Source organism: Eucyclogobius newberryi, unplaced genomic scaffold (genome assembly GCF_026437365.1).
Source record: "Eucyclogobius newberryi isolate DKJ021-1_F unplaced genomic scaffold, fEucNew1.0.hap1 SCAF_335, whole genome shotgun sequence".
Classification (NCBI taxonomy): Eukaryota; Metazoa; Chordata; class Actinopteri; order Gobiiformes; family Gobiidae; genus Eucyclogobius; species Eucyclogobius newberryi.
Window position 1 is genome coordinate 37501 of NW_027315985.1, and position 10000 is coordinate 47500.

Sequence of the window (10000 nt, forward strand, 5' to 3'; positions counted from 1 at the left end):
AGGTGCTCCGGGGGCTCCAGGGGTTCCAGGGGGTGGTCGGCGGAGGCCATGCCCAGCCAGAGTGTCCCTTCCCCGGGGTGAGTCTGGAGGAGAGTGGGGGGTGGCTCTGGGGGTGCTCCGGGGGCTCCAGGGGGTGCTCGGCGGAGGCCATGCCCAGCCAGAGTGTCCCTTCCCCGGGGTGAGTCTGGAGGAGTGGGGGGTGGCCCTGGAGGTGCTCCGGGGGCTCCAGGGGCTCCAGGGGGTGCTCGGTGGGGGCCATGCCCAGCCAGAGTGTCCCTTCCCCGGGGTGAGTCTGGAGGAGTGGGGGGTGGCTCTGGAGGTGCTCCGGGGGCTCCAGGGGGTGCTTGGTGGAGACCATGCCCAGCCAGAGTGGCCCTCCCCCGGGGTGAGTCTGGGGAGAGTGGGGGGTGGCTCTGGAGGGCCTCCGGGGGTTCCAGGGGCTCCAGGGGGTGCTTGGTGGAGGCCATGCCCAGCCAGAGTGTCCCTTCCCCGGGGTGAGTCTGGAGGAGTGGGGGGTGGCTCTGGAGGTGCTCCGGGGGCTCCAGGGGGTGCTTGGTGGAGACCATGCCCAGCCAGAGTGGCCCTCCCCCGGGGTGAGTCTGGGGAGAGTGGGGGGTGGCTCTGGAGGGCCTCCGGGGGTTCCAGGGGCTCCAGGGGGTGCTTGGTGGAGGCCATGCCCAGCCAGAGTGTCCCTTCCCCGGGGTGAGTCTGGGGTGAGTGGGGGGTGGCTCTGGGGGTGCTCCGGGGGCTCCAGGGGGTGGTCGGCGGAGGCCATGCCCAGCCAGAGTGTCCCTTCCCCGGGGTGAGTCTGGGGAGAGTGGGGGGTGGCTCTGGGGGTGCTCCGGGGGCTCCAGGGGGTGCTTGGTGGAGACCATGCCCAGCCAGAGTGTCCCTTCCCCGGGGTGAGTCTGGAGGAGTGGGGGGTGGCCCTGGAGGTGCTCCGGGGGCTCCAGGGGCTCCAGGGGGTGCTCGGTGGGGGCCATGCCCAGCCAGAGTGTCCCTTCCCCGGGGTGAGTCTGGAGGAGTGGGGGGTGGCTCTGGAGGTGCTCCGGGGGCTCCAGGGGGTGCTCAGTGGAGGCCATGCCCAGCCAGAGTGGCCCTTCCCCGGGCAGAGTCTGGAGGAGTGGGGGGTGGCTCTGGAGGTGCTCCGGGGGCTCCAGGGGTTCCAGGGGGTGGTCGGCGGAGGCCATGCCCAGCCAGAGTGGCCCTTCCCCGGGGTGAGTCTGGAGGAGTGGGGGGTGGCCCTGGAGGTGCTCCGGGGGCTCCAGGGGGTGCTCAGTGGAGGCCATGCCCAGCCAGAGTGGCCCTTCCCCGGGCAGAGTCTGGAGGAGTGGGGGGTGGCTCTGGAGGTGCTCCGGGGGCTCCAGGGGTTCCAGGGGGTGGTCGGCGGAGGCCATGCCCAGCCAGAGTGGCCCTTCCCCGGGGTGAGTCTGGGGAGAGTGGGGGGTGGCTCTGGAGGGCCTCCGGGGGTTCCAGGGGCTCCAGGGGGTGCTTGGTGGAGGCCATGCCCAGCCAGAGTGGCCCTTCCCCGGGGTGAGTCTGGGGAGAGTGGGGGGTGGCTCTGGGGGTGCTCCGGGGGCTCCAGGGGGTGCTCGGCGGAGGCCATGCCCAGCCAGAGTGTCCCTTCCCCGGGGTGAGTCTGGAGGAGTGGGGGGTGGCCCTGGAGGTGCTCCGGGGGCTCCAGGGGCTCCAGGGGGTGCTCGGCGGAGGCCATGCCCAGCCAGAGTGTCCCTTCCCCGGGGTGAGTCTGGAGGAGTGGGGGGTGGCTCTGGAGGTGCTCCGGGGGCTCCAGGGGGTGCTTGGTGGAGACCATGCCCAGCCAGAGTGTCCCTTCCCCGGGGTGAGTCTGGGGAGAGTGGGGGGTGGCTCTGGGGGTGCTCCGGGGGCTCCAGGGGGTGCTTGGTGGAGACCATGCCCAGCCAGAGTGGCCCTTCCCCGGGGTGAGTCTGGGGAGAGTGGGGGGTGGCTCTGGAGGGCCTCCGGGGGTTCCAGGGGTTCCAGGGGTTCCAGGGGGTGCTCGGTGGAGGCCATGCCCAGCCAGAGTGGCCCTTCCCCGGGCAGAGTCTGGGGAGAGTGGGGGGTGGCTCTGGAGGTGCTCCGGGGGCTCCAGGGGCTGCTTGGTGGAGACCATGCCCAGCCAGAGTGGCCCTTCCCCCGGGTGAGTCTGGGGACAGTGGGGGGTGGCCCTGGAGGGCCTCCGGGGGTTCCAGGGGGTGCTCGGCGGAGGCCATGCCCGGCCAGAGTGTCCCTTCCCCGGGCAGAGTCTGGGGAGAGTGGGGGGTGGCTCTGGAGGTGCTCCGGGGGCTCCAGGGGTTCCAGGGGGTGGTCGGCGGAGGCCATGCCCAGCCAGAGTGTCCCTTCCCCGGGGTGAGTCTGGAGGAGAGTGGGGGGTGGCTCTGGGGGTGCTCCGGGGGCTCCAGGGGGTGCTCGGCGGAGGCCATGCCCAGCCAGAGTGGCCCTTCCCCGGGCAGAGTCTGGAGGAGTGGGGGGTGGCCCTGGAGGTGCTCCGGGGGCTCCAGGGGCTCCAGGGGGTGCTCGGTGGGGGCCATGCCCAGCCAGAGTGTCCCTTCCCCGGGGTGAGTCTGGAGGAGTGGGGGGTGGCTCTGGAGGTGCTCCGGGGGCTCCAGGGGGTGCTTGGTGGAGACCATGCCCAGCCAGAGTGGCCCTCCCCCGGGGTGAGTCTGGGGAGAGTGGGGGGTGGCTCTGGAGGGCCTCCGGGGGTTCCAGGGGCTCCAGGGGGTGCTTGGTGGAGGCCATGCCCAGCCAGAGTGTCCCTTCCCCGGGGTGAGTCTGGAGGAGTGGGGGGTGGCTCTGGAGGTGCTCCGGGGGCTCCAGGGGGTGCTTGGTGGAGACCATGCCCAGCCAGAGTGGCCCTCCCCCGGGGTGAGTCTGGGGAGAGTGGGGGGTGGCTCTGGAGGGCCTCCGGGGGTTCCAGGGGCTCCAGGGGGTGCTTGGTGGAGGCCATGCCCAGCCAGAGTGTCCCTTCCCCGGGGTGAGTCTGGGGTGAGTGGGGGGTGGCTCTGGGGGTGCTCCGGGGGCTCCAGGGGGTGGTCGGCGGAGGCCATGCCCAGCCAGAGTGTCCCTTCCCCGGGGTGAGTCTGGGGAGAGTGGGGGGTGGCTCTGGGGGTGCTCCGGGGGCTCCAGGGGGTGCTTGGTGGAGACCATGCCCAGCCAGAGTGTCCCTTCCCCGGGGTGAGTCTGGAGGAGTGGGGGGTGGCCCTGGAGGTGCTCCGGGGGCTCCAGGGGCTCCAGGGGGTGCTCGGTGGGGGCCATGCCCAGCCAGAGTGTCCCTTCCCCGGGGTGAGTCTGGAGGAGTGGGGGGTGGCTCTGGAGGTGCTCCGGGGGCTCCAGGGGGTGCTCAGTGGAGGCCATGCCCAGCCAGAGTGGCCCTTCCCCGGGCAGAGTCTGGAGGAGTGGGGGGTGGCTCTGGAGGTGCTCCGGGGGCTCCAGGGGTTCCAGGGGGTGGTCGGCGGAGGCCATGCCCAGCCAGAGTGGCCCTTCCCCGGGGTGAGTCTGGAGGAGTGGGGGGTGGCCCTGGAGGTGCTCCGGGGGCTCCAGGGGCTCCAGGGGGTGCTCGGCGGAGGCCATGCCCAGCCAGAGTGTCCCTTCCCCGGGGTGAGTCTGGAGGAGTGGGGGGTGGCTCTGGAGGTGCTCCGGGGGCTCCAGGGGGTGCTTGGTGGAGACCATGCCCAGCCAGAGTGTCCCTTCCCCGGGGTGAGTCTGGGGAGAGTGGGGGGTGGCTCTGGGGGTGCTCCGGGGGCTCCAGGGGGTGCTTGGTGGAGACCATGCCCAGCCAGAGTGGCCCTTCCCCGGGGTGAGTCTGGGGAGAGTGGGGGGTGGCTCTGGAGGGCCTCCGGGGGTTCCAGGGGTTCCAGGGGTTCCAGGGGGTGCTCGGTGGAGGCCATGCCCAGCCAGAGTGGCCCTTCCCCGGGCAGAGTCTGGGGAGAGTGGGGGGTGGCTCTGGAGGTGCTCCGGGGGCTCCAGGGGCTGCTTGGTGGAGACCATGCCCAGCCAGAGTGGCCCTTCCCCCGGGTGAGTCTGGGGACAGTGGGGGGTGGCCCTGGAGGGCCTCCGGGGGTTCCAGGGGGTGCTCGGCGGAGGCCATGCCCGGCCAGAGTGTCCCTTCCCCGGGCAGAGTCTGGGGAGAGTGGGGGGTGGCTCTGGGGGTGCTCCGGGGGCTCCAGGGGGTGCTTGGTGGAGACCATGCCCAGCCAGAGTGTCCCTTCCCCGGGGTGAGTCTGGAGGAGTGGGGGGTGGCCCTGGAGGTGCTCCGGGGGCTCCAGGGGCTCCAGGGGGTGCTCGGTGGGGGCCATGCCCAGCCAGAGTGTCCCTTCCCCGGGGTGAGTCTGGAGGAGTGGGGGGTGGCTCTGGAGGTGCTCCGGGGGCTCCAGGGGGTGCTTGGTGGAGACCATGCCCAGCCAGAGTGGCCCTCCCCCGGGGTGAGTCTGGGGAGAGTGGGGGGTGGCTCTGGAGGGCCTCCGGGGGTTCCAGGGGCTCCAGGGGGTGCTTGGTGGAGGCCATGCCCAGCCAGAGTGTCCCTTCCCCGGGGTGAGTCTGGGGTGAGTGGGGGGTGGCTCTGGGGGTGCTCCGGGGGCTCCAGGGGGTGCTCGGCGGAGGCCATGCCCAGCCAGAGTGGCCCTTCCCCGGGGTGAGTCTGGGGAGAGTGGGGGGTGGCTCTGGGGGTGCTCCGGGGGCTCCAGGGGGTGCTTGGTGGAGACCATGCCCAGCCAGAGTGGCCCTTCCCCGGGCAGAGTCTGGGGAGAGTGGGGGGTGGCTCTGGAGGTGCTCCGGGGGCTCCAGGGGTTCCAGGGGGTGCTCAGTGGGGGCCATGCCCAGGCAGAGTGTCCCTTCCCCGGGGTGAGTCTGGAGGAGTGGGGGGTGGCTCTGGAGGTGCTCCGGGGGCTCCAGGGGGTGCTTGGTGGAGACCATGCCCAGCCAGAGTGTCCCTTCCCCGGGGTGAGTCTGGGGAGAGTGGGGGGTGGCTCTGGGGGTGCTCCGGGGGCTCCAGGGGGTGCTTGGTGGAGACCATGCCCAGCCAGAGTGGCCCTTCCCCGGGGTGAGTCTGGGGAGAGTGGGGGGTGGCTCTGGAGGGCCTCCGGGGGTTCCAGGGGTTCCAGGGGTTCCAGGGGGTGCTCGGTGGAGGCCATGCCCAGCCAGAGTGGCCCTTCCCCGGGCAGAGTCTGGGGAGAGTGGGGGGTGGCTCTGGAGGTGCTCCGGGGGCTCCAGGGGCTGCTTGGTGGAGACCATGCCCAGCCAGAGTGGCCCTTCCCCCGGGTGAGTCTGGGGACAGTGGGGGGTGGCCCTGGAGGGCCTCCGGGGGTTCCAGGGGGTGCTCGGCGGAGGCCATGCCCGGCCAGAGTGTCCCTTCCCCGGGCAGAGTCTGGGGAGAGTGGGGGGTGGCTCTGGAGGTGCTCCGGGGGCTCCAGGGGTTCCAGGGGGTGGTCGGCGGAGGCCATGCCCAGCCAGAGTGTCCCTTCCCCGGGGTGAGTCTGGAGGAGAGTGGGGGGTGGCTCTGGGGGTGCTCCGGGGGCTCCAGGGGGTGCTCGGCGGAGGCCATGCCCAGCCAGAGTGTCCCTTCCCCGGGGTGAGTCTGGAGGAGTGGGGGGTGGCCCTGGAGGTGCTCCGGGGGCTCCAGGGGCTCCAGGGGGTGCTCGGTGGGGGCCATGCCCAGCCAGAGTGTCCCTTCCCCGGGGTGAGTCTGGAGGAGTGGGGGGTGGCTCTGGAGGTGCTCCGGGGGCTCCAGGGGGTGCTTGGTGGAGACCATGCCCAGCCAGAGTGGCCCTCCCCCGGGGTGAGTCTGGGGAGAGTGGGGGGTGGCTCTGGAGGGCCTCCGGGGGTTCCAGGGGCTCCAGGGGGTGCTTGGTGGAGGCCATGCCCAGCCAGAGTGTCCCTTCCCCGGGGTGAGTCTGGAGGAGTGGGGGGTGGCTCTGGAGGTGCTCCGGGGGCTCCAGGGGGTGCTTGGTGGAGACCATGCCCAGCCAGAGTGGCCCTCCCCCGGGGTGAGTCTGGGGAGAGTGGGGGGTGGCTCTGGAGGGCCTCCGGGGGTTCCAGGGGCTCCAGGGGGTGCTTGGTGGAGGCCATGCCCAGCCAGAGTGTCCCTTCCCCGGGGTGAGTCTGGGGTGAGTGGGGGGTGGCTCTGGGGGTGCTCCGGGGGCTCCAGGGGGTGGTCGGCGGAGGCCATGCCCAGCCAGAGTGTCCCTTCCCCGGGGTGAGTCTGGGGAGAGTGGGGGGTGGCTCTGGGGGTGCTCCGGGGGCTCCAGGGGGTGCTTGGTGGAGACCATGCCCAGCCAGAGTGTCCCTTCCCCGGGGTGAGTCTGGAGGAGTGGGGGGTGGCCCTGGAGGTGCTCCGGGGGCTCCAGGGGCTCCAGGGGGTGCTCGGTGGGGGCCATGCCCAGCCAGAGTGTCCCTTCCCCGGGGTGAGTCTGGAGGAGTGGGGGGTGGCTCTGGAGGTGCTCCGGGGGCTCCAGGGGGTGCTCAGTGGAGGCCATGCCCAGCCAGAGTGGCCCTTCCCCGGGCAGAGTCTGGAGGAGTGGGGGGTGGCTCTGGAGGTGCTCCGGGGGCTCCAGGGGTTCCAGGGGGTGGTCGGCGGAGGCCATGCCCAGCCAGAGTGGCCCTTCCCCGGGGTGAGTCTGGAGGAGTGGGGGGTGGCCCTGGAGGTGCTCCGGGGGCTCCAGGGGCTCCAGGGGGTGCTCGGCGGAGGCCATGCCCAGCCAGAGTGTCCCTTCCCCGGGGTGAGTCTGGAGGAGTGGGGGGTGGCTCTGGAGGTGCTCCGGGGGCTCCAGGGGGTGCTTGGTGGAGACCATGCCCAGCCAGAGTGTCCCTTCCCCGGGGTGAGTCTGGGGAGAGTGGGGGGTGGCTCTGGGGGTGCTCCGGGGGCTCCAGGGGGTGCTTGGTGGAGACCATGCCCAGCCAGAGTGGCCCTTCCCCGGGGTGAGTCTGGGGAGAGTGGGGGGTGGCTCTGGAGGGCCTCCGGGGGTTCCAGGGGTTCCAGGGGTTCCAGGGGGTGCTCGGTGGAGGCCATGCCCAGCCAGAGTGGCCCTTCCCCGGGCAGAGTCTGGGGAGAGTGGGGGGTGGCTCTGGAGGTGCTCCGGGGGCTCCAGGGGCTGCTTGGTGGAGACCATGCCCAGCCAGAGTGGCCCTTCCCCCGGGTGAGTCTGGGGACAGTGGGGGGTGGCCCTGGAGGGCCTCCGGGGGTTCCAGGGGGTGCTCGGCGGAGGCCATGCCCGGCCAGAGTGTCCCTTCCCCGGGCAGAGTCTGGGGAGAGTGGGGGGTGGCTCTGGGGGTGCTCCGGGGGCTCCAGGGGGTGCTTGGTGGAGACCATGCCCAGCCAGAGTGTCCCTTCCCCGGGGTGAGTCTGGAGGAGTGGGGGGTGGCCCTGGAGGTGCTCCGGGGGCTCCAGGGGCTCCAGGGGGTGCTCGGTGGGGGCCATGCCCAGCCAGAGTGTCCCTTCCCCGGGGTGAGTCTGGAGGAGTGGGGGGTGGCTCTGGAGGTGCTCCGGGGGCTCCAGGGGGTGCTTGGTGGAGACCATGCCCAGCCAGAGTGGCCCTCCCCCGGGGTGAGTCTGGGGAGAGTGGGGGGTGGCTCTGGAGGGCCTCCGGGGGTTCCAGGGGCTCCAGGGGGTGCTTGGTGGAGGCCATGCCCAGCCAGAGTGTCCCTTCCCCGGGGTGAGTCTGGGGTGAGTGGGGGGTGGCTCTGGGGGTGCTCCGGGGGCTCCAGGGGGTGCTCGGCGGAGGCCATGCCCAGCCAGAGTGGCCCTTCCCCGGGGTGAGTCTGGGGAGAGTGGGGGGTGGCTCTGGGGGTGCTCCGGGGGCTCCAGGGGGTGCTTGGTGGAGACCATGCCCAGCCAGAGTGGCCCTTCCCCGGGCAGAGTCTGGGGAGAGTGGGGGGTGGCTCTGGAGGTGCTCCGGGGGCTCCAGGGGTTCCAGGGGGTGCTCAGTGGGGGCCATGCCCAGGCAGAGTGTCCCTTCCCCGGGGTGAGTCTGGAGGAGTGGGGGGTGGCTCTGGAGGTGCTCCGGGGGCTCCAGGGGGTGCTTGGTGGAGACCATGCCCAGCCAGAGTGTCCCTTCCCCGGGGTGAGTCTGGGGAGAGTGGGGGGTGGCTCTGGGGGTGCTCCGGGGGCTCCAGGGGGTGCTTGGTGGAGACCATGCCCAGCCAGAGTGGCCCTTCCCCGGGGTGAGTCTGGGGAGAGTGGGGGGTGGCTCTGGAGGGCCTCCGGGGGTTCCAGGGGTTCCAGGGGGTGCTCGGTGGAGGCCATGCCCAGCCAGAGTGGCCCTTCCCCGGGCAGAGTCTGGGGAGAGTGGGGGGTGGCTCTGGAGGTGCTCCGGGGGCTCCAGGGGCTGCTTGGTGGAGACCATGCCCAGCCAGAGTGGCCCTTCCCCCGGGTGAGTCTGGGGACAGTGGGGGGTGGCTCTGGAGGGCCTCCGGGGGCTCCAGTGGCTCCAGGGGGTGCTCAGCGGAGGCCATGCCCAGCCAGAGTGGCCCTTCCCCGGCCTCATATGCGGCAGAGTGCGGGGTGAGCAAAATGGGTTAAAATGGGTTAAAATGTGAAAAAAAAAAAAAAAAAAAAAAAAAAACACCAAAATGAGCAAAATGAAATAATCCCCCATCATCAGTGCACTGTTTGACCCCTGAAAAGCACTCCCCTGGGGCCTGGAGGTGATCTGACCATCAGAGTATAGCACCCTATGCCCCTGAGGGACTTAGAGTAAAAACCGAAATAGTACACTATTCCCGAAAAGACTCTGTCGTTTTTCGGCAATAGTACACTATACCCATCGACTCTGTCGTTTTTCCGGGCCGTAGTACGAAGTTGTGAGCAAAAGGGGTGAAAATGGGTTAAAATGTGAAAAAACACCAAAATGAGCAAAATGAAATAATCCCCCATCATCAGTGCACTGTTTGACCCCAGAAAAGCACTCCCCTGGGGCCTGGAGGTGATCTGACCATCATAGTATAGCACCCCATGCCCCTGAGGGACTTAGAGTAAAAACCGAAATAGTACACTATTCCCGAAAAGACTCTGTCGTTTTTCGGCAATAGTACACTATACCCATCGACTCTGTCGTTTTTCCGGGCCGTAGTACGAAGTTGTGAGCAAAAGGGGTGAAAATGGGTTAAAATGTGAAAAAACACCAAAATGAGCAAAATGAAATAATCCCCCATCATCAGTGCACTGTTTGACCCCAGAAAAGCACTCCCCTGGGGCCTGGAGGTGATCTGACCATCATAGTATAGTACACTATACCCCTGAGGGACTTAGTGCAAAAACCGAAATAGTACACTATACCCGAAAAGACTCTGTCGTTTTTCGGCAATAGTACACTATACCCATCGACTCTGTCGTTTTTCCGGGCCGTAGTACGAAGTTGTGAGCAAAAGGGGTGAAAATGGGTTAAAATGTGAAAAAACACCAAAATGAGCAAAATGAAATAATCCCCCATCATCAGTGCACTGTTTGACCCCAGAAAAGCACTCCCCTGGGGCCTGGAGGTGATCTGACCATCATAGTATAGTACACTATACCCCTGAGGGACTTAGTGCAAAAACCGAAATAGTACACTATACCCGAAAAGACTCTGTCGTTTTTCGGCAATAGTACACTATACCCGAAAATACTTAGTCGTTTTTCGGCCGACGGAAATAAGCGTTCAGCCCGGGAGTCCCGGGCTAAATCACGCTGCTCAGGCGAACTTTTTGACGCTGCTCTCAGGCGGAAAGTGCAAAACGGTAACGCTGCAAGGGAGGGGAGGGCGGTTTTTGGAAACGACGTTTTTGGCGATTGAAATTGGTACAAAACATGGTTCTATGTATACCGGACAAGGAGCTTGGTCGACGGGCACACATGACCCGCCATCGTAGGGCCCCGTTCTGGTTTTATCCAGCTTCGAAGGCTCCTGCGCACTGCGGGTTTGTTTACATTCTGCGGCTGTGGTTTGCTCCGGCTCACCTCACGCCGGACACGTTGGAAGCGAGGCCGAGACGCCCCGTCTCACCCAGGTGC